At 44.7% G+C, this 24,835-nt stretch overlaps 1 long non-coding RNA gene and 3 pseudogenes across 2 annotated transcripts; 1 reads left to right on the top strand and 3 right to left on the bottom strand.

The window, feature by feature from the left end:
• Positions 1–5,128: 5,128 nt before the first annotated feature.
• On the top strand, positions 5,129–10,347 carry LOC136533038 (uncharacterized; annotated as a pseudogene).
• On the bottom strand, positions 7,467–8,639 carry LOC136533041 (receptor protein kinase-like protein At4g34220; annotated as a pseudogene).
• Positions 10,348–10,974: 627 nt separating the features above from the next.
• On the bottom strand, positions 10,975–17,055 carry LOC136533043 (probable plastid-lipid-associated protein 12, chloroplastic; annotated as a pseudogene).
• Positions 17,056–22,254: 5,199 nt separating this feature from the next.
• Positions 22,255–22,847, bottom strand: LOC136533040 (uncharacterized). 2 transcript variants are annotated; one of them, XR_010778366.1, is made up of 2 exons: positions 22,625–22,847; positions 22,255–22,553 (listed from the first exon to the last, which is right to left on the bottom strand). It is a non-coding gene; the product is annotated as an uncharacterized lncRNA (long non-coding RNA). The 2 variants fall into 2 exon arrangements; XR_010778367.1 differs by having other exon boundaries at positions 22,650–22,847.
• Positions 22,848–24,835: the final 1,988 nt, after the last annotated feature.

Below are 24,835 nucleotides of genomic sequence, written 5' to 3'. Positions count from 1 at the left end.
CCCAGCTTGTCGATTTGGAGACCCGAGCACTCGCCCCTCTCCCATTCTTCCTCTCGCTCTCTATGTCCTCTCCCATTCTCTGCCGGTGCCTGAGCGCGTCCGCCATGGCAAACGAGCGGAGCTCCCCACCGTCGCTCGCTTCTTTCTCTTCCTCCACCCTGACTCGCCATCCTCTGCTCGCCCCAAGCCAAGCGCCTCCGTCACCTCCTCCCTTGCCTCGCTGCTGCGCACAACTGTGTCTGCCATGGACGCCAGCCAAGCCAAAGCTCGGGCTGCCACTGCACGAGCACGCGGCCTGGCCGCTGTGCCTTGCCATGGTGCGAGCGGAGCCCAGCCGCGGGCGCGCTATGGCCACCCGGTTTCGCGCGGCTCGTCCTCGCCACCCGTCGCGCCCCACAGCGTCGCCGCCATCAATCTACGCATAGCCGAGCCACATGCACACGTGGCCAGCCCTCCACACTCCTCCTCGGGCCAAGCCGAGGGCACCATCGGGTGCGCACGGGACCGTACTTGCTCCCCGCCACTCGTCGCCATCGACTGCTGCCTCTCCGACCGGATTCGGCGAAGTCCAGTGCCTCCTCTGCTCCTAGACCCCGTCAAGGACCTCGCGCAGCAATTCGACAAAAGGAGAGGGCCTTTCTGCAGAACCTGTGACTCATGTAAATAGTGCCGTAAGGACTGGTTTGTAATTATTTTGCAGGAACTTTGGAAATTCATAGTAATCGTAGAAAATTCGTAAAATAGTAAACGAAGACTTTTTGGAATCCTTGTGAAATTGTCTATGCAGTGGATCTATAATATGGCATGTTTTAGTTTAAATATTTTGCGGTAAAAATAGATTTGTGCAGTAAGGTTGTAATGCTAGTTGAATTTGTTATTTTTCATAACTGTAGATCTAGGGCTCCAAATGAAGTGAAATTTTTGTGGCATGCTACTCATGTGATAGTTGATGTGTGGTAAAAATTTCATGAGTATTGGGTGAAATATGAGTGAGTTATTGGTTTATCTCGCTCTCACATGATTTCTTGCTTTAGCAACTTGTTCTTTTCATAGAGGTTGCTATACATATTCAAATGGAATAAACTTTGTACAGTAGAATATTGAGAGGATATGTGAGCCACTGTAATTTTTGTAGAATTTATTGTATAATTTTGGTATATGTTCATTAAGTCACCTTGTTATCTAAAATAAATTAAGAAATGCATTAAAAGAATTTATTTGGTCATGGACACTAGGTTTTCTGGTGTTCTTTAGTCATGTGTGAAATGTTGGTAAAGTTGGTTTTGCCCAATTATGAATTTACAACATAAGTTAATAATTATTTTCTTGCCGATGTGGTTTATTTACAGATCTGGGAACTTAGCAAAGTTCTTCATGATAAGGTGCTTTGTTGTGAAACTTGTTTATACAAAAGTTGTAGATAATTTATGTATCTAACTGCTGTTAAAATTTGGTATCATTTGGCTGAGTAGTGTTTGAGTTACAACTATTTAAAGTTAGAATACAGGATTTGTTGCTCTCTGTTTTGTATGAACCAGTTTCTGTAAAGGTATAATTTCAACCTACTTAACTTGGGAATCATGCTGTGATGGTTATAGATGAAATGTAGATAATTTCATAAGATTTCCAAAATGTCTTCTTGTAAGTCATTTGGATTTGTGTAACTCCAGTTATAGCTAAATCTTGTAGCTGTTGTTTGCATATACAGAAATTAGCAGATTCCAATTATAGTGTTTACTGGTATATTGTTAAGTGTGACTTATGCCTTGAATGATAATGAGTTAGAGCACCTGAGATCTTAGGAAACTTATATCATGCTTGGTGTTGTCGTCTTGTTTGCCATCTTAGCATGATTGATTGTGTGATGTTTAAGTTAAGCATCGCAAAGTACTTAAGTGTGTTAGTGTAAACTATGCTTGTCTTGCTTGCTATTTTGTGATGCGTCTCATGGTACTATTCTTTATATTTATGCACTTACATATTGCATCTCATCTAGGTATGCTAGATGCACCACGTGAAGGATGAGATGTTGGAGCCAAACCCGAAGACAGTGTTTGATGGATTTATCCCGAAGGTGGAAGGGCTAAGCAAGTGTTAGGACCTGTGATATCACTGGGGTGGTGCAAGCTAACTGAACTGACTTGTGTCGGATCCCAGGCAAGCCCTAGAGCATTAATAAGTCTCCTAATTTATAAAAGCAATTCTTTCTATATATGAGTTATATATTGTTGCATTAAGTTGTAGGAGTTGATTGAAACCGTTGATGCATTTATTGCTATCCTTGCCTACCTTATTATCTTTTTACCCTGTTAGGTCGGGATCGAATAACTGCTTAGCTTGCTTAGACCGGTAGCGATCGGTGATATCCGGTCACCTACATTATAGGTGGTTACTGAAAGAATTTAGCTATGGAAAGAATGATATCCTAGAATTAACCATGGGTGATGGATAATTGGAGACCGGACGGAAAAAAAAGTTGGAGGCAACCAGACAGGGTTCTGGGGTGCTGTTAGTTTCTGTCTGTGTCGATTAAGGACCGACCGTTGTTGGCCCTCGAGTCATGTTGAACGCATGCCTTACATTTAGCTGGCCGAATAAAGCACCTTTCGACCGCGAAGCTGGGAGATTATTCGGGCTGAGTAGATTGCCCGCAGCGCACTGTACCGGAGCAGGTGTGGTAGGACACGGGGGCACGATGATAAGACCAAAGGGCAGTCGGTCGGCCCCCGGGTACATGTGGTTCCTAGCAAACTCGAGATTCCTAGATAGTTGACTCGGTGACCGATATCTCACTTTAGCGGGTGAGTGAGGTTTGTGTAAGGAATAAATCACCAGCTGGTTAGGAATCGATTCGAATCACCATCGCTCCTGGATAGTGAGCACTTGACTCGAGTTACGGCATCGTAGTAATTATTATGGAACAATGATGGTTATCTAAATGGTATGAGATATGCTAAATCTAAATTGGTAACTGGATGTTATTGGTTAATCAAGTGATTGCTATAGTACATGTGCTTACCTAGATGGATAGGTTATAATAAAGATGATGCAAAGTACTTAAAAATGGTTCCTTCATGATAGCTTATGCTTTTCGCAAACAAGTCAGCTAGCCCACTAAAGAAAGCCATGTATAATCCTTGGTGTCACTTTATTTTGGTTTAAGACGGGTAAGTCTGGCTGAGTACATTCGAGTACTCAGGGTTTATCCCACCTTGTTGCAGGTGATGTTCTCGACCTATTGATGATGGTGGCTAACCACCGGTGGGCTCGGTGATTCTATACTTACTTCTCATCTATATGCTTTTGTCGGATGATGTCACTTATGCTAGCAATATATTTGGAACTTATATTAATGTAATCATTTGAAAGCTATGTTGTTTTCACTAAGCGGTTTTGAAACCTAAACTGGTACTTTTATTTGTGAACCCATTTGTAATATTATTTCCGCTGCAACCCTGTGTATGTGATGTGTATTTACTTAATCACGCGATCTTGGTTGTGATATTGATTTACCGAGGTCTTTCGGGACACTCGGCGAACTACCGGGTTTATATGAGTGAAAGTATGGGTGTGTCAACGTATTAGCGGGGACAACCGTACTTGATCTTGTATAAATTGGGCGGTTATGTCACAGTTAAGTTCTCATCCCTTCCAACATCTACACCCGATTATTACAGTGGCTCAAAACACATCCTCTTGTTTCTCTAGTTGGTGAACTTAGAGTATCAAGGGGGTATGCCTAAGGATATGTGTAAGAGACTGAATTTTTTTATAAACTTAGTGGCCAGGGATGTTTGGAAGCATCGGAGTTCTTGTGTATTTGAGTGTTCTTTACCAAATGTTCATGGGTTGCTACATGCCATTAAAGATGAGGATGAGTGCAGCCTCTAGTGCTTGCATTTAAGGTTGGAGTTTTTCCTCTCTTGTAATTGAGTCTAGCATCTTAGGCTATGGGTGTTTGGTCTTTTTGTTTCTTATTTACAAGTGTGTGTGTTTGTACTTAGTCTGTGTTTCTTTTCCTCGGTTCAATGTTCTTTTATCCTACCTTAATGAAACGATAACACAAGGCTCATGGCTCATCCTATACCTGCAAAACCCAATTTTTAAATTTGTTATTAGAAAGGTTATGAAACTAAGATTGTTAGGATGAATTCTTTTACCATTGGATATGCTTTAATAAAATTGCAAGACCCTCTTTGGATTGTTGGGAAAACACAAAAAATGGAGAATTCATATATGAATTGAATTACTATAACGTTCTTTGGTTTGTAGGAATCAGAAAACGTACAAAACTTTCTTTTGTACTTGATTTCATAGGAAACCCACATGAGAAAACACATTCTCATCCGCTTAAGCTGCATGTTTCTCGCTCCTTGTATTTTTTTTAGGCTGATCCAAACACCTATTACTACAAAATTCTTGTGCTTCCCATTCCTTCGTCTTGTATACACATTTCCAATTTATTCCTGTTTTCCTCAACTATCGCGATTGTCCAATTTCAAGCTAATTTCAAGCCATGCACCATAATATAGAGCATGATTTTAGGAAAAAAATCTGAAGCTAGTTTCGTAGTTTTCCAAGCTAAAAACAATATTTCTAAGATTAAATCTAGTTTTATGATTTTTAATTGCATTATTCTTTCTTGTAGAAATATATTTGGATAGTTTTTAAAAAAATATGATTTCTAAGGTATTTTTTGTGAAAACATTTTCTAGTCCGATTAATCTCATTTAACTTTTAACTTGGTTCAATTTATCCTTAGCAAAACCATCTTAAAAAACGCTCTGGTGCAAAAATAAATGATTTTTATAAGTTGAAGGGGTTTAGAAACTGAGTTTATAATTCAGGACAAAAAAAACGTACGGCCGCCATCAACCGTGTCAGTTTTTTTTATCTTGAGAAACGCGTCATTTTTTTGTTTTTTTATTAGGGAGTTAAATCCCGCGTTCAAGGGGGACCTAAACGAGGTAGAGGGCTTTCTGGGCCTCTAACGGGCCGGACCAGCTATCAGCCACTCGCTCAAACGGCGATTCCTTCCTTCTCCTGCGGAGGGCCACCGCAACACATCCGCCCGTCTTGTCCCCGGAGGTCGCCGCCGCCGTCTTCGTGGGCGGCCGTACCGGCGACGATGAACAGCATCAAGTCGGCTCTCTTCTCCGGCCACCGTCCGCATCCCCTCGCGACGGCGGCGGCGGCGGTCCCGCAGCAGCAGCCGGGGGGGGGGGGGGGCTGTGCCGTTCCACTCGACACCCGTTCTGCAGCGAAAGCGCAAGACCCAGGAGAAAATCGGAATTTTGCCCTCATGCCGGGTGGGCTTTGCCAAAATGCCATTAAATTTGTGGATTTCGTTGAAATGCCCTTATAAAATAGGTGTTTCACGCTATTTTGCCATTTTCTGATTTTAGACCACCTTAAAAAAAATTTAGCCCAAATTTTTACCTGATCTGACCATTTTACCCCTGCCCCCGTTACTCCTCGTTCTCTCTTCTCCTCATGGACGGTAAGCCGTCTCTCTCTCTCTCTCCCAGCGAGGATATCTCCCGGGCGAGAGCAGGACGCCGACGGCCGCCGTCCCGGGCCGCTCCTCCCCAGGCGCGCCGCCCCATCGTGAGTCGTGACTGAACCGCATCGTCCCCCGCGGAAACTGCTCCGACGAGTTAGGCATGGCGGTGCTGCAAACGCACCAGCACGGTTGGGCTCCACCCTGCTCCACACGAGCGCTCGAACTTGGAACTGAGAACGAAGAACAGAAGGAGCGAGCGCTGCAAGGCCTGAGCCGATTTCTGCAAGACCGAGCAAATCAGAAACATTGCAGCAAGGGAAGGGCAGGGACTGCACTGCGCCATTCCACTTCACACCGGTGGCTACTGTCCCCGACCAGAAACGCAGTTGAGCGGAAAGAACAGAAAAGGGTGGTTCCAAGAAATTCAACCAAATCCTACCCAAGCCTCCATGAACCGCTCCCAAACTTTGCACAGATGCAATTCAACCTAGCACGAACCTATTCCCCAAAAATCATTGTCTGAGATTGGCCCAAACTCTGAAAATCAGGATTGAAACAAAGAACGAAAATGGGGGAAAATAGGACGCGTGGTCGCCGGCCTGGCGCGGACAGTAGGGGCGAGGATGCCTGGTGACGCGTGGCCTGGCGCGGACGGGCGGCGGTGGCCGGCGTCGACTGGAGCGACGGCGACATCACCATCATCACGCTGCTCCCCGTGGCTTGGCTGGGGCCGCCTTCGCCTGGGGTAGGGAGCCGTCTTGGGGGCGGATGACGGCGGCGCTCAGCGCACTGCCTTTCACGGGAGCGAGAGAACAACGAGAGGGGGAGAGATGAGAGTGTTGGACTCTGTCAACGAGTTCTGGGGCAAAATGGTCACTGGAGGCTAAAATGTTGACTGAATTTTTTTTAAACTGTACTTAAACCTCAAAATGACATTATAGCGTGTTGGACTCGTTTCATAAGGGTATTTCAGCCAAGCCCACAAAATTAATGGCATTTGGACGAAGCCCGCTCACCATATGGTCAAAATTCCGATTTTCTCAAGACCCAGTGGCACAATGTATAAATACGTAATCCCGCTTCCGTCCGCCCCCCTTTTCCTCCAATCTCTTTGATGACAAATGGTGTCTCCTTCTGTTTGATCCGAGCGTTATTTTTATCTGGCCCGGAATATGTTTGATGGGATGGAAAGCATGTGTGGAACCAGGTCTGCCGCACCATTGATGTGCTTTTGAGGATCACACACTTGGTGGACTATTATTCAGGGAACGATTGGTGAAGCGTTCATGCAGAATCCTATTAGATAGTTTCGCATTATAAAACTAATGTTACTAGATTGTATCTGGTGTGTTTGTTTTTCCTTGTTATCCTGCTCTGCACAGGGTGATAGGTGCAAAAATTGAGGATACTCACAGTGATTGGTTGAAGTAAAATGACAGCACCATAATTAATTAGCTGACCCAGAAAAAAATCATTAAATACCCACATGCATCCCTACTTGTGGTAAATTGCGCTGTGCTTTTCAAGATGAATCTTTTAATCGATGTTATACTCACAGTGATTGGTTCAGCCGGTTTCTCTGTTTTGCCTGCTTAGGTTTCAATGAAATAGCATTCTATCTTTCTAGAAGCTTGTGCTAACTGATCAGTCACAAGCAACGTTGTTTCTTACTACAAAATAGTTTGTGCTTTTAATAGTGAAAGAACCAATGCGTACCTTATGCTTGAGCAGAGATTCAACTATTATACGAGACGTAGGAAGAGGGAGATCTAACTATTTGCCACTCTTACGGTGGCTGCTTCTTCGTTTGCCAACTTTATTGTGCCAATTATAAAATTACCCGAGAAAACAGTAACCAGACTAATATTTTGCCATTTTCGCTGACGTGTCGTGCCAGATCAGCGCGCCAGCATGGAAGTTAACGTCTCCGTCTCCGCTGACCAATGGCGCCCGCAACTGTTCGTCAGCTCCCCCTCGTCCTGCTAATGGATGGCCGTGGCTGCCTCGGGGCTCCCGGCGGGGCACGAGCGGGGTTCTTGGGGATGGTCGCGAACGCCGCCGGCGAGTCGGTGGCGTTGGGAGGGTTCGAGAGGGACGACGGGATGGAGCACGCCTGCTTCAGCGGCGGCCCGCACAGGTTCGGGTTGCCCTCGTACGCCGCTGCCGGCTGCGCGGCGAACGGGCCGTCCTGTGGGATCGCGCGCGGTGAAGTTGTTCCGCGACAGGTCCACCGTCGCGTTCGCTGGGACGAGCGCGGCCAGCTCGGTCGGCACCACGCCAGCGAGCTTGTTCGACGGAACGTTGAGCAGGTGGAGCCGTGCCCCCCCCCCTCCCCGAAGTCCGACGGGAGGGAGCCGTTGAAGCCGTTGCCGCTGAGGTCAACGAGCTCCAACGTCCCGAGGCCCCCGATGGGGAGCTCGCCGGCGAAGCGGTTGCTAGCGAGCCCCAGCACGACGAGGCAGGGCAGCCTGCACAACGCGGCGGGGAGGCGGCCCGCGAGCGCGTTGCCCGAGAGGTTGAGCTCCTGGAGACCGCGTGCGTAGGCCGCCGCCCCCGTGTCCGGGAGCTCGCCGGAGATGGCGTTGCCCGCGAGCGAGAGCACGCGGAGCTCGGTGGCGTTGAGCAGCGTGGCCGGCAGGCCGCCGCTGAGGCTGTTCCCGGAGAGGTCGAGGTGGCGCAGGTGCTCGACGCGGCCGAGGTCCGACGACAGCGTCCCCGAGAGCTGCGTGTTGGGGAGCACGAGGCTGATGACCCGCGACACCGTGGCCGCCGCCAGTGACGCGCCGAGCCCGCCCGCCACGGCGACGGCGGCGTTCGGCACGGGCGCGGGCGCGGAGTTGCCGTTGCCGTCGGCGGAGGCGGAGGTCACGTTGACCGCCGCCGGTCCGACGTTGGGCTGCGGGAAGCCGTTGCAGACGCCGCCGTTCCAGGCGCACGGCGCTGCGTCGCTGTAGGTCCAGCCGGCCAGCGTGCCCAGCGGGTCCGCGGTGACCGCGTTCTTGAAGGCCATGAGCAGCACCCCATCGGCATTGAGCCTACGGGAGTGGGCGCACAGCGAGGCGAGAAGCAGCAGCAGCAGCAGCCACCCCACCGCACCCGCCGTAGCTCCGCCGCCGCCCCTCCTCCGGCCATCCATTGCCGCTGCGGCGAGCGAGCTTCCTAGACGGCCAGCGGCGGCGCCAACATGTCCGTCCTCGATCCTCCTCCTAGGCCGCTAGCTTTCCTTGGCCGCTAGCTCTTGCGAAAATGTTGGTTCAGCTTTCAATAATGTCTCTCAAATGCTTATGCAGATACAGAATGTTCTGATCCATTTATATTTTTATATTTTTCTTGATGTTCAGAGTTGGCGTGATGAAGATGTGAAAAATGATGCATCTAGTGGGCCGTCATGGTTTAGAGGACATCGTTGGGTCAGGAATTCAAACAACAATGGTTTCCGTACACATGATTTTTATTCCGGGAATTTCAGAAGCAAAGGTTCAATACCTTTTCCTTTTCCTATCTTATAAGATATTTCAGTTTTTCTTCTCTATAGATCGTAACTTGGATTGAAAAGTTCTTCTGCTGGCCTTCAATGTCCAGCAGTTTTTGTCAGAAATGTTACAGATGTATATAAGTGTGCAAGGCATCTTATGTTATGAATATTAGAATTACTTCGATGATATCAATGCCTTTTTACTAGCCGGCATACCATGGATCTTATGGAGTGTAAACTTTATTTATTGGGTAAAGTACACTTTACAACCCTCAACTTGCACCAAAGTTCGATTTTCAACCTTCAACTATGAAACCGGTCAAGAAACACCCTCCAACTATCAAAACCGGACGAAATGGGTAAAGTACACTTTACAACCCTCAACTTGCACCAAAGTTCGATTTTCAACCTTCAACTATGAAACCGGTCAAGAAACACCCTCCAACTATCAAAACCGGACGAAGGACCAAATTCGTCCGGTTTTGATAGTTGGAGGGTGTTTCTTGGTCGGTTTTATAGTTGAAGGTTGAAAATCGAACTTTGGTGCAAGTTGAGGGTTGTAAAGTGTACTTTACCCTTATTTATTTGTTGTTTGGCTACAGGAGGATTTGATTTTTGCACGAGTGATGAGGATGAACCAGAGAATCTGTTTCGTAATGTTTTCCGAGACCAAGGCACATACTATTGGTCTTTTTCATCTGATAATTTTCAGAGGAACTCCAGACGTGCTCGCTCAGAAAAATCCAGAAATTGGAGTTCTGAAACAGAAACAGACGAGGATGATGAAGTACCAGCTCCATCAGAGGTATCTTTGGCACGACAAGCTCTTGGATTGAGCACTTCTGGTCCGCTAAAACTTGACGATGTTAAAAGCGCGTAAGACCTTTGAGCATTTTTATGTCTTTGAGTCCTTTTTTTCCTTTTTGGCAGAGATTGTGTGTATACTTCCTTTTGAACTGTTCCGAAGATTATTTGATCATTTATTTCCTTTCTTTGATAATAGATACCGAGCATGCGCTGATGCGCACTTAGAGGGCATCCAGATCGCCACAGTGGATCATCTAAGGTATTGTTCTACATTACAACACAAATAATTAATATTGTTATTTTACATAGCTAATTAAGCATATGGGGTTTGTTTGATGGACAGGCTACAGCGGAGGAGAAATTCAAGCATTGCAGCGCAGCATACAAGACCTTATGTGATAGTTTCGCTGCTGCATAGATAATTTTGCTGGTGCATAGATAATTTTGAATGAAGATGGACTCTGGGCGAGTCCCTTTCAAACTTTCTAGCTGCAAATTCTGAAGAGCTGCCACATGCTTGTGGTAGTTCCTACCACCCCAATCCCAACAGTCGCATTTCTCTTGGCTCGGGGGGGGGATCGTGTAAACTCAAAATTGACCAGATAATATGAGTTCTGTACCATGTAAAATCTTTTCTCAGAGCTTATTGTTGTATTCTTTATAGAGATAGGAAGAAATTGTTCATACCGGTCAATAATTTTTCTTGGCTGAGTTACTGTACCAAAATTTAGGTTGGATGTTTTTTATGGGTTCGTGTGATGACAGACGATTATATTTACATTACATTATCGTCTTTGTTGCTGACAAAGTTCTTGTGGACGGTGAACCATCTGATATTGGCTATGTTTTGCCTCATGTTATATGTTCATCACTAGTCCTTTGGACTTGGACATTTTCTCTTTTTCTACATGCTGCTCTGGAAATAGATTGCATGTTCTGGAGGGGTGCCAAATTTCAACAGCACATAATTCGTCAGGTTAATAGGTACGGCTGCACGATTTCAGGCACTCAATTCGGACACCATTTTATACTATGAGAATGACGAGCAGTCATATTCAGTCCTGAAACAGAAATCCGGCAGCACGAACACGAGCCTGACTGGATGTCCGGGCTCATCAAGAAAATAAAAGTTACTCTACTTGCAAAAGGGCATTTTGAGATCTACTTTCTACCTACATAAGAAATTCCCTGAGAAATAGAAACATCCATTTTATGGTCTTGAAGTTACATAAGAAATTCCCTGAGAAATCTGGTTTCAAACAGGCCTTGACAGAATGTTGCCATAAAAAAAAATGCTCAGCTGTCTTTTTTTAATAAAAAAATGCTAAACTGTGGTTCCATATATTTTTGAGAAAACGGTTTGAGTACATGAAAACTAAGTAGACACAACCTGAGTTTTTTTTTTTTTTTTTTTACTAAAATAGGGTCAGCTATACACAACTAAATTTTAAATATGTCGCTTGAAGTAGTCACATCTGATATCAGGTGTGCTCATCAATGAAATTAAGATATAAGTTCACATATCCTTCATTAGGGTGTCATGTATTTGTAATGCGTAAATGGACAAGCATGTGCTGGTTAAGCCTGGATATCCTTATCTTGTTGTCGATATACCTGCAATGAGAGAGAGAAAAAAACTCATTCAGAATAAGCATTAGTTCTCTGCTATCTTGAGCCACCACTCACCAGAAACCGAAATTTTTCTAAGTATAACTTGCATATTTAGATTTCAGGAAATCAAGAATGACTTGCAATATCTCCATGACAAATTCTCCTTGAGCATCCAAGGGAAACTGCAAACCACCAACTTGAACAGCTCCTTTCATGGACACGGTAAAGGTGTTGCCACTCCCTTTTTTGCTTCAAGTGCAATGCGAAGCTGATTCAGAACTGGAAACCAAAATGCACTTTCGTGCAATAATTTGTACATTCTAGTACACCCTGTCTTACTGCAAAACGTTCATTTCCCTCCCTGTATGTGCACAGCTTATTTTTTTATGTTTGCACTAACAAAAGTAAGTATAGCATAATGTTTCCTTCAGGTAGAAGGCCAACTGCTTCAACAAGTATAGATCACGCATGCTGGAGGAGTGGAATAAGGAGTTCTGTTTTTTCTTCATTAAGACGGTCTTGCACAAATGCAAACTATCCTTGACAGGAAACACAAATAAACATTGATTCTTGGAGGCTCTACAGACTTACCCTATGTTGCCTGTTGCATTGAGGGTGAGACCTGGGAAGGGGCTAGCTGAATTATTTAATTTCCCGTCTTCTTTTATAATCTAAACAGAAAGTCCATGTTACTATTAGTCATGTGAGGTGCCAAGTGCCAATAAACACACTAAAGTATCACACAATCACTTTACTGTTTGATTTCATTCTAAAACTGACCTGGAAGTCCTTGAGAACGGCAGATGCAACAGATGACCAACTTTCACCTTCAGTCTGCAACCATAGAAAGGCAAAGCACTTTCAGGACTCCTAAATGTATGCAAATTTAACCAGTATGAGAGTCTAGTTAAGTATCCAGATTAACCTGTGAACTCCACAATAGTTGCCATTCACCCACCAGAATGCTTAGATCAGTCTTTGTTCCATTTTGGCTTGAAATAAAATAATTGATGACCTGTTTAGCCAAAAAGAAAGTTTGTACACATAACTTGTCTCCATTTAGTGCGACGATGGATGATTAAAGCTGTAATCACACACCTCTTCTACTCCTGTTCTTGCAGATATAGCTGACAATAAGATCTGTCTTGGCTCTGCACTCTTCTGTAGGACAAAAGTGGTTCCCTGCACTACAGATTGTTTTGAAAATATGATGAAATACAAGCAGGTCTATACAAAGCCAAATAGTTTCCATATAGAAGGGTTATGGACTTGATATGCTGCAGATTTCTACTAAATCAGGAGAATATACAACAAATCAGAACCTTAAATGCTTCAAGGCTGCATTTATGAACATTCCAATGTTGTCAAGGTAGTAAAATAACATCAAGATTATGTCATCGTACCTTGTTTCCCCTTGAAATACGTATGTTCCCAGTGTGGGATAAGTATGTTGTGTCAAGCCAACCCTTAGCTTCATCTCCAAGAAGTCTAAATGGCACTGGGTATGGAACTTTAAATGACAGAAACTTGAAGGCGAATGCTGCTCGGTCAAAACGGAAGTATGCGCTTTCCATCCTTAATAGTTGCTTCTGCCTGGTTTTATTTTCATAAAACATTTATTGTAAGTATTGTAAAAGAAATTTAAAGTAACAATCCCTAAGGCAATACAAGTATTTATTTCTTTACAGTTAACTCTCCCTAAGGCAGTATAAGGCCTTATTTCTTTATAGTTAACTCTCACTAAGTCAGTACAATGCTTTGTTTCCAACATCCTCCATGTTTATTATGACAAGATTGATGGTTAATGTTGCAGAACCTCTTCGATTACAGATTAATTTGGATGTTACCGCCTATTCTGTTTTGCCTTGGAAGAATAGCAGCAAAAACAGGGATAAGGTAATGAAGTTTATTTCTTTGGGTTTAGTGATAGCTGTGTGCTATACTGTCATTTAATGTGATGCTAAGAGTGTAGGTTTCCAGTTTATCATAACAGAATAGACGTCATAAACAATTGGCAAGGTCAGGTGCATATCTACTCCCTCCGTTCCAAATATAAGACATTTAAGACAAGCTAATTAACAAAAAATGAACTAATTATCATGTCCTAAATGCTATATATTCTAAAACAGAGGGAGTATTCTTTTTAATCATGTATTGAATAAGAATACTAAATGCCAATTTGTTTTTCACTTGTTAAAGCTTGTTGAGAATTTGGTATTGACATGCTAAGTTGTATGTGCATGTAACACCTCAGACATGATTGCTAATTAGCATTGGATACCAAATAAAATCTGACAAGCATCCACTCCCTTTGATAAATTTATAAGTTCAATAACAAATTTCATAAAGTAGATACATTATTAATATTTCCTGAGTCTCTGTAATGTAAAATTTCATCACTTTGATACATTTATAAGTCTAATAACATATTTCGTAACAAGTAGATACATTATTAATATTTCCTGATTCCCTGTAATTTAACATTTCATCAATTATGTTGGAGTAAAATTAAGGTGCACACACACACATTGAACGTAACACCAACACTTCACTGTAATTCAAATGCACGTAAACCAATAAAGCTCTTTATGGAATGTAGATACATTATTATTAATTCAGAGAACTGCACTCTAAAAATAGTTTGACATGAAAGATAATAGTAAATGAAATGGCAGGATCAGGGATGCAGGAAGCACAAACAGATGAAAGACCGACTTGGAAAGATGCAAATCCCTAAAGCCCCATGTCGAACCCGCCGCCCCCACACTCGCCCCCACCAGCTAGCCCCCTGGCTGCCGCCACTGCTCGCCGGCGAAGTGGTGGCGGCGACCTGCGGTGCCTCTCAACAAGGCGGCCTCCCGTGCCTTCTCCCTTCCCTTCCCCACCCTCTCCTTCCCCAAGCTTCTTTCTACTCCCATGGCAGTCGAGATGACCGGCGACGAGAAGAACCATGCCCTCGGAGGCTTGATCCGGTGCCCACGACCATGGATCTGCTGCCCCCCCTTCCCTCCGAAGCAGGCAACGCTGCTGGCGCCGGTGGTGCCGGCGACGGAGCTACTGGTGTGGGACCCCGGCGCGGAGCTGGATCCGTCTCCGCATGAAATGTGAACCGACAATTGATTTAGTCATCCATCTAGAGTTTTCACAATCCAAAGATGAAAGAATACAGATACAAATAGTAAGTGGAACATGTATTTTCAACACAAGCATTTTGAACTCCACCTGAATGGGTGATGCTGTTCCTGGTCTTGTAGTGAAGATGAGCTGCCAGCTACCTTCGATTAAACTTGAACTCGTCTACAGAGAAACAATAAGCCTAAGAAGGCAAGCTTTCCTCTAGTTTCAAGAAGAACATTTTGAGCTTTGTTGGGTGCACATATGGTAACAGAGTTTTGAGTTTATTTTTTCCTAAACTAAAAACTCCCTGAGTCACTTATCTTGAATTCTAAATCAATGCAATGCCTCACCAGAATTAGAGTTTAGCTGTTCCAGATATTCATTGTCAAATCAAATCAATACTACCAAAAGGAACAATAGTGTCATTCAGTTAAGCTAGTGGAGTCTGTAATCTTAATTACACGATGTTAACTGATTTATTCTGTGCAAGGATATATCATACGAAGCTCTAAACAATCTCCTAAGTAGGAAGCTTCAGCTCCAGCATATTATCGCTGTTAAGGCAGTAAACCCGCTAGCTCAAACCTCAGCAGAATTTCTCTGTTCAGTCGGCTTCAACTTAAATATGGAAGATTTAAGTTAACCCATTTGTTAATTCGCATCTGAAGCATTAATCTTTGACAGTTGACTTCACTAATTAACCACTAAGTATCACGGGTAAGCGGATTAGATTATAAATCGCACCGGATCAGGAACGCCTCCCAGGGCCTCGAGAGCCTGCACGACGCTCTCCACTTCCTGCAACCACCACGAAAAGGCGTCAACCTCCAGTGACACGCCCACCTGCATGTCAGCAAGCACGTGGTGCGCTCGGCATAGGTCTAGTGAATCGCGAGTCCCTTGCCTGGAGCTGACGCGGCGCGACGGCGCGGCCGCAGCCCTGGACGCCGAGGAGGACCTCGAGCAACACCAGCTCAGGTTCCGTGTACGCCTCCGCCTCCGCGGCCGCTACCGACGGCGCCGCTAGCGCCAGGGCCCGGCGGCGGCGAAGGCGAAGCAGGGGCGGGGCGGGGCCCCCCAGATGCGCGGCGAGCGGGAGGCGCTAGCGCGAGGCGACACGCATCGCGGAGGCGGAGGACGGAGGTGCATAAGGCCTCCGGGTGCAGCTGGGGCGGTGGCTATGGAGCGGCGGGTGCACGGAGACGGGGCGCAGAGTTCGTGGCTTGCGTTCGCGCTTCTCGTGCGCCGTGCGCGTGGGTGGAGGGTGGAGGCAGCGGTAGTTGTTCGATTCGTGGGGGCAGCTGGGTGACCTGTGAGTCTGTGACCAACAGAACGCTGGGTTCGCGGACCGTTTTTCCGCCAGCGTGGAGTGCTGTGCAGCATTCCTCCTTTATTTTATCATTCGTGGAGTCATGTGTTCAATTTTACAAAAAAAAAAAAAAAAACATACAAACAAGATTTTCTGCCACGTTCCAAACAAGCCTAAGTTTTTAAGGCCATGGGCCATGACATCCAAAGATGGTGTATCCAATTGCCGATTTTCGCTAATGCTCCTATCAAGACGTCCGGACGGACATGGACGGAAGGACCCGCCTCACACCGCGCGCCCTGTGCCTCCCCGCGCTCGCGCCGTGCGCCCCTGCACCTCACGCCTCGCACGGTCGCACCAGATCCACCTCGCGCCACGTGCGCCCTACGCCCTCGTGTCTCGTGCTACACGCCCCGCCCGTGCCTTGCGTCGTCCGCGCCTTGCGTCTCGTGCTGCGCGCCGCCCTCACTCTCCCGCACCGCGTCAACTAGCCTTCATTGGGCGACAGCAAATAGATGAGCACATGTTTCAATCGTATGTTTCATGTGTTTTAGATGTATGTTACATATGTTTTATCTGGATGTTACAAAAGTAGATCTGGGGCTACATATGTTGCAATGGCTATACACGTATGTTGTACATGTATGTTTCAAATATTTCAACTGTTTCAAACGTATGTTGCAAGTGTTTTATCTGGATATTGCATATGTTGCAGTAGCTATACATGTATGTTGCAAGTGTATGTTTCAAATGTTTCACTTGTTTCAGACCTATGTTGCAAGTGTTTCATTTGGATGTTGAATATGTTGCAATTATTTCATACATATGTTGCAAGCGTATATTCAAAATGTTTCATTTGTTTTAGACGTATGTTGCAAGTGTGTTTATTTGGATGTTGTAATTAATATACACATATGTTGCAAACATATGTTTATTAATGTTTCACCTATTTCAGACGTATGTTACAGAAGTGTTTTCATGTTGCAACATTAGCAGACTTAGGAAGCTAGAGCATGCAGATGCGGGGCCCGTGGGCGTAGCGGTCTCCACGTGCGCGGCAAGCGAAGTGAGCGTGTGGCGCGTCAACAGGCATGCGACGCGGTTACGTGCACAACATGTTGGCGTAGCATTTGCATACGACATGCGGGGGCGAGCGTGCAGGCGCAATAGTTACAGGCGGGGCAGGCGCCGTTCCATTTCTTCATGAGTGAAGCGCATTCGCATGGAAACCATGCGTGCGGAGAAAAAATTGTTGTCACTCCTGCAGCTGCATGCATTAGAGAGGGGCGCTGCTGGCGCATGCGAGACTGAGGAAGCAGATAACCTGTTTGCTGGTTGGTTTCTAGGCTGATAAGCCCGACTGATCCTGCTTTATTATGAGAGAAAAATACTGTTGACTAATTAATAAGCTCTGGCTAAAACCAATGAGTGCTCAACGCTAGAGCGAGCATGCAGGAGGAGGTGAGACAGTCAGGACGGACAACGCGAAGGGGCAGACGCGGACGTGACGTCCTGACACTAGCCACGCCACAATCGACTTTAGCTTTAATCGTTAGATCTGCCGACAAAATACTTTAACATGCTAATGTTGTACTAACTCAAGACCAACACGATTTCTGTCAAAACTAAATTGACCATGGTAGTTAACCGAGGAGAAAAATATGAGCCACTTATATTAAATTAAAGAATTTAAATATGAAAGGATATATATATATATATCTTTTTAAAAATCTAACAAACTACGCTACGCGATATATATATATATATATATATATATATATATATATATATATATATATATATATATATATATATATATATATATATATATCTTTTTAAAAATCTAACAAACTATGCTACGCTCAATTCACATAAATATACTTAATCGTTTATAGCCTTTTATGTTTTGTTGCGCAAAGGCTAGGATGGGCTCGATCGGCTGATCAGTTTTTGACTGATTTTGGATGATTTAATAGCGTTCTGTGAGATAATAAGCTAAAACAAGTGGAGAGTGGAGCAGCCGAACGAGCTCCGCTGTTTGATTCTTCAGCCATTCTTATTCTCCAATGAAGTGATTTCATTAGATTCTTAGGAGAGTAGGGTGCGGAGCTGATAAAATTCTCTGCTGATCTCCACCAGAATATAATAGAGAAAGTGAATGGAGAAATGATTCTCTGATATTTTAACTGTTTAGTTGGTTAGGGGTAATTCTCTTCGAATAAGCTGGAGTTAGAGCTCTCACAAACGCCTTTAATATTTTTTTTAACCAAATCTACTTATCTCTGTAATAATTCTGGAATTCAATAAAAAAACTTCTTTGTCGAAAAATATTATCAATATAATAAAACAAACGAAATTTTGAAAACTTATCGGTTTATTGCGAACTGGAACTGTGTGTCTGTAAACGAACGACCTTTGACTTTGACCCGCGGCAGTCAAATCTTCTGGTTTCCTCATCATTCCCCAACTCCCTCGTCAGAATCTCGCCATGCGCTCGACCCACCTCGTCGGCGGCGACCTTGCTTCGGCCTTGGCGATGGGAGGCCACCCCGACCGTGTGTACAGGGCGCTGGCGGTCGCCTCACTCTACATCCTTATCCGCCGGTGGCGCGCCGGCGGGGTCGGCCTCAGTGAGCGGCCGGCGCCGGCGGAGATCGCTGCCGCGGCTGCGCTCTGCACCTCCGTGGCGTGGCTGTATGTGCTCCCCGCCCTTGGTCTCCGTCGGAGCACGCACCGACGTCGGCACCAAGATTAGTTGACCAGAGGTTGTTGTTGCGTTGCTAGTAACCATCCCTATTCTTCCTCTTTTTTTTTTTTTTTCTTTTTTTAGGTGTGTAATCCAATTTTCCAATTGCAGCCCGAGGAGATGTATGTGCAAGTACGGATACGAATTGTTGAAATATTAGCCACTAAGAATGATCATGTGAGTACGGATCTAATGGTCCAATCTAAGATTAGGCTGATCCAACTGTTCAATGATTTACTGGTTCATATGTCAGTGTATAGACATGGTAACCTCTAGCCAGTTACCTCTATGGTTACTAGTGACTTTACAAAGAGAATTTCTTAAGGTTGTTTGTTAATCTCCTGCTTTTCTTCAAGTGACTATTTCTAACTTACAGTTCAAACACTTTGCCTGGGACCTTTTAAGTCGCTTAACAGTCTCAACTCTCAAGACAACTTACACAGGTAGTTGTCATAATCTTGATGATTATGCCTAAGCCCATTCAAGAGGGTCCACTTCCACACCCTTGTCACGCAAAGTGACATCTCTCTCTCTCTCACCGGGAAGCTAAGCATTCTATTGTTGTTCACAATTTACTACTAAAAAAGTAGTATAAACATGGCTGTTTGATACTAACTCCGTCCTGAAAAGAATGCAACCATGGGTTGTGTGCCACGAAAAGTGGTTCACGTTTGACCGTTTGACCAAGTTTTTAGTGAATAATATTCATAGTTATGTTTTTAAATTAATTTATTATGAAAATACATTTCGTAATTAATCTTATGGTATTTGTTTGGATCATAAACATTGATACTTTTTTATCTATAAATGGTCAAACTTAAGGTACTAAAACGTGACACTGTGCTAGAATTGCATTCTTTTGGGAACGGAGGTAGTACTTCAATCACAATGTGATTTCGCGAATTACTTAGATTCCATGCTTCCATGCCTCACCTTGTGATTCTGTTCCACTTGATTCTGATATAACTGAAGTTTCCAATGCCACCTATTTCCAAGCACTTACCCGGTTCACAGGAGGAGTATGTTTTTTTTTTAATAATTATGCACAAAGAACTCCAGGAGGGGAAGTGAAAAAGCATATTCTTTCTTCTTTCCCGCGTCGTTTGCACTTCATTGGTATATGTTTTGGCTTACATTATGTTTTTTCTCAGACCAACAACCAGACAAGGGTATAAATAGAAAAGCTTAAGGGAGAATGATGCGTAGAACTATATAGGTGCTGTGGTTTTGCAAAGTTTCAGGAAAAGTAAAGCATGCTTGGTTGCGATGCTGACCCCTTTTTTTCCAGCTTTAAATTAGTGGTTTTGGAAGTTCTACGTTAAATGAAAGCCAACCCTTTATACTGATTTGTTTACCCTTGCTCAATCATGATATATGCCACAAAATTAAGGGATCTAAACATGGTCTACATTCTAGAATCTAGATATAGGGCACATACAAGCAGGGTAGCTACATCCTTTTGTTTGGAGTGAAGTGCACGTTCGCTGTCTAAGCTTGTGCTGTCCTAAACTTGTGAACTGTACATAGCAGCTGTTTCGGTACGAAATAGTAAGGCTAATTTTTGGATAACTGATTTTCTTAAATTCTTATTTTAGGGTAACAAAATCAATTAGCATTCTGGTGATCTCACTCTGGCCATGAGCAAACATGCCTGCATCGCTCAACATCCTCCAGCGTTGGTGTTGTGCTGGCTAGGTCAAGCGGTGGAAGCCCTCCTTGTGATGGCTTTGACTATAAGGGATCGCTTGTTTTTCTGCTTATGTAAGTTTGCATTATATTAAGTTTCCTATTGTGTCTTGCGCCACAAATGTGTAACTGGATGAAGAGTTTCTGGTAGTAACTCCAGACATAAAAGATTGAACAAAGGTGCTATTTGATTGATATCAGGTGTATGATTGGATAGAGTTTTATGAGTTGTTATGAGTAAACAATGTTTCAATAAAGCACTTATTGCTTCTGGTTCGCCTCTGTCACATTGCTCACCACATTGTAAAGCACTGATTGTACTACCCAAGTGATGTTCTTATAGCAAGCTTTTGCCATTGTTGGTGCACCGTGCCAGAGATTTCGATTCCTAGTGATGTTGAAGTATTCCCGGACTCATACATGTTGCCAAGGATGTTGCCAAGATCATCTGAACAACACCTTTCAAGAACTCATACATGTTGAGGGAAGTCACCTATTATATTGATAAAAGAAGCTATGCATTCGTGTTTCTGGGCATGTGCTGTTTAATTTGAAAAAGAAACCAACTAAGTTATGCATGCGTGTTTCTAGGCATGTTCTGTTTACTTTGAAAAAGAAACCAACTATTGAAAAGAAGGCGGCAACTTATATATTACAAACAAATTCAGACCTTTTTTATGCCGTGCCTTGCTTTAAGATTTAGCAAAGTCAATCACTCAAACAGTCAAGCTTAGCGCCTCGGTAGGTTCCAGACAGCCCAAATCCTAGAAAGCCCAAATATTTGTGCTACATGTACAGCTTCATTGAGGTCAGTGCAAGGGGTCTCATGGCCACAAGAGCATCCTTGAGGTCATACCAGCGGAGGTATGTATTTGTAGCAAAGGACAAGTTAGTTTTGATACAGGGGATTAGTTTGACAGGGAAAGGGAATGACAGCATGCAATAGGACTAGAACAAAATGGTGCTGTTTTGTAGTTTTCTATGTACTCGAATTGTAGAAATGTTTGTAAAGCTATTCAGCCTGTTCGCTTGTTGGTTTCAGCTAGGGCTTATCAGCTAACAAACAGTGTTTTCCTCTCACAACAAACCAGCACGAGCCAGGCTTATCAGCCCAGAAACCAACCAGCGAACAGTCTCATTTAGTGAAGAAGTTCAATGCATGGGGCAACTATTTTGCTTGACCACTATTTCCAAGGTATCAGGAAGCTCTCTATGTTGTTTTTCTTTCAATCATTTCATGTGTTGTATTATATATTATTCCCGTGCAACATTGTATTGTCTTGTACTGATTTTTGTTTATCTTGTTGCATCTACCTATATCAAGAAGAAGAAGACAAAATGAGAACAAAAAACAATTGTTATGTTAAGAATATAAAAAAAAAAGAGAGAAGGAGAAAAAGATCAAAATTGTTCTGTTGAGAATATATAAAAACGAACAAAAGAGAACAAAACTGTTATGTTGAGAATATAAAAAGGAGAAGAAAACAAGAGAGCAAAAAATGTTGTTATGTTGAGAAAATAAAAAGGAGAAGAATAAACAAAGAACAAAAATGTTAGGGGCTCTTGCGTTTGTACCCTTGTTTTGTTCCGAAATTGTGATTTTGCCCCTATTTTTTTGACTTTGTGAATTTACCCCTATTGTGCCATTCACGAAGCACCAGTTTGCCCCTGCTCCGTCATCCACCCCTAACGGTGTTAAACTTTATACAAAAGGACATAAATGCCCATGCGATTTTGCCCCTGTTTGTTATGTCTAATTGTGATTTTACCCTGATTTGGAATTAGATTTTTTTATTGTATGCTGACAATTGATTAAATTTGGTCAAACATATTTGGCACAACTTGCAATTATTTGAACTCAGATTTAATATTGATAAATATTCAAAATTTTGGGACCAAAGGTTCATAATGATGACAGATGTAACGACATAAGAAATATTTCGATATAATCTTTTGTGTGGGACCAAAAATCTTCAATGTATAAGAATGCATGTAGAACATCGGATAACAAACTGTATAAGTAGATGCATGCACTGATAACCTTACATGTTTTTTCAGCAAAAGTAACCACCATACAAGTTGGTTCATGTAACACTACAAGCACTAAAACAACAACATGTATTTACTAACCAAATTGGAAAAGAGAATGACATGAATAAAAAGACAATTGTGAATCATCATGATCGACTATAGCAGCATTTACTACAGAAACGCGACGGCTCCGGGTCGTAGGCAGCACCAGCACGATCGCCGAGTCGGCGACGCCGTCCGAACGCGACGCCTCCACCTTCCTCTGCTTCTGCGGTATTGGAAATGAGTGTGGTTGAAAAGTGTATGCCCTAGGAAAATATTGAGCACCATGAAACTTACCCATCGAGATAGGAAATGGTCGTACATGGTCAAAAGGCCAAGTCTAAACACGGGTTCTGTTGCATAAACTGGTGCAGAGAGCCCAATGAATCAGCAACCTTCAGTTCAGAGGCCCAAGTTGAAAGCTTAAATGCTGCCAGTGGGCGAAGTAAGTATCCACGTTTCCATGGTCTACATGAGGGTGCAGAATTCATAGCAGTTCCAGCAGCGTCAAAATTGTGGGAAGGATGATAGTCATGTGTAGCAATTTGTGACGACGAGTCAACTCTGGAAGCTTGTTTGCCACCCAACCAATTTATGTTTGCAACATTAGTTTGCATAGCAGGTGATGGGGCACCAGCAGAACTAGTCACTGAAAGCTGACAATAATTCCATCCGCACTGATCAAGAATTCTGCATATCATCCAAGGATAACACGTGGTGGTGGCCAAGGTTGTGGCACCAACAATCTAGTACCATTACTGCACTCAAGTGATAGCCAATGAACTGACCAATTATCGAAATGGATCAGGTGGTGGCCATGGTTGTAGGCCACCACACTCAACAACCAACTGATTTCCACACAGATTGAACAGATCACCCAAAACTAGAAATGGATCAGGTGGTGGCCATGGTTGTAGGCCACCACACTCAACAACCAACTGATTTCCACACAGATTGAACAGATCACCCAAAACTAGAAATGGATCAGGTGGTGGCCATGGTTGTAACAGAAACTTGCCACCATTTCTACAGATAAAATGCAGTGCTATTGGCTTTCCTCTGGATGCCTTCTGTAGTTGCACTGGCGGCGTCATAGATGGTTGCCACTGCACCCACTTCATGCAATCTCTGCACCAAGGTGATACCTCAAGCAGGAACCCACTGATCAAATGCATTTTCCCATACCAAGAACGAAACAACCCTGTACCTAGCAGCCATGGAGGTTTTGGTTGCGTACATCCTCGCCCATTCCCGATGTCGGTACTGTCCTCTTGGGGCAGTGTTGAGGCAGGGAAAGCTGTTGATGGCGCTGATGGTGCTATGGACACTAGAATACAAGCATACCGGTACAGGCTTAGTGTCGAACACCTGGTGGGCGAGGCGATGAGGAGCTCGGGTATGCCAAACTGGAAGTCAAGAGCCGTGTCTTGGCTAGGAGCGGAGGTTGGGGAAGAGGTGGGCGAGGCCAAGGCAGCCATCACCAGGTTGCTGGTGGTGGGGTTGGCGCAGACGAAGAGGGGCTTGCCGATGGGGAGGCCGAGCACCTGATCAGATGACAGTAGGGAGAAACGGAAGGGGCCCTGGTGGCCTCACGGATGGGCGCGAGGTACGACAGGACGGAGCCACCGTGGACGGAGTTGTAGCCGGTGCCGGTGGTGATGTCGACCTAGAGCGAGGCGCGATTCTCCAGCCTGCCGATGCCATAGGCGAAGGGGATCCCGCGCGGGGGCGCGTACGCCTGCTCCGCCGAGTCGTTGGTGGTGATGGACAGTTCAGGGAGTGTGCGGTGGATGTAGGAGAGCTCGGTGACGAGGACGAAGCGGTCGATGCAGGGAGTGACGGATGCGGAGTCCTGGTCGGCCACCACGATGTACGAGGAGGCGCGGTCCGCAGATGGGTCGTGGTCCGCGAGAGACCTAGCGGCGGCCTTGGATTCAGAAGCGGAGGCAGAGGCGAGGGAGTGGAGGGTGGCGAGGGCGGAGTTGTTGGAGTTGTAGCCGGTGCCGGTGGTGGCATCGACCTCACGCCCGCTGCTGTCGGAGTCGGCGACGAAGGCTGGAGGAGCGGTTCGAAAGGCCGCGTTGCACGCCTCCAAATCCGACACCATCTTCGTCACCATGACTAGGATCTGGTCTAGCATCTCCTTGCATCGTGCCTCTTGTGCGGCATCCATGGCGGAATCTGAGAGCCCACAGATCGAGAGCTCCGGTACCAGTTGGTGCTTCTACAGCGCCGCCGCTGGAAAAGCCGCGCCCAAGCCCGATGTGAGCGATGACGCCCTATGCGTTTGAGACGAGGAGATAAGGACAAGGGGCACTATGGTCATTTGGCCTTTGTTTTTCAGATTTAGAATTTTTTTAATTCGTTTAATCCATGTCCATCTGACGGACGTCAGAAACAAGGGCAAACGGACCGTTCAATTCAAAATAACAGGGGTAAAAACACAAAGTTAAAAAAAGAAGGGTAAAATCACAATTAGCTTACTGGACAGGAGTAAGAACACCATTT

The sequence above is a fragment of the Miscanthus floridulus genome, unplaced genomic scaffold, assembly GCF_019320115.1.
Source record: "Miscanthus floridulus cultivar M001 unplaced genomic scaffold, ASM1932011v1 fs_775_3_4, whole genome shotgun sequence".
Classification (NCBI taxonomy): Eukaryota; Viridiplantae; Streptophyta; class Magnoliopsida; order Poales; family Poaceae; genus Miscanthus; species Miscanthus floridulus.
The sequence above is the reverse complement of the archived record's forward strand: the minus strand, read 5'-3'. Positions and strand labels throughout refer to the sequence as shown.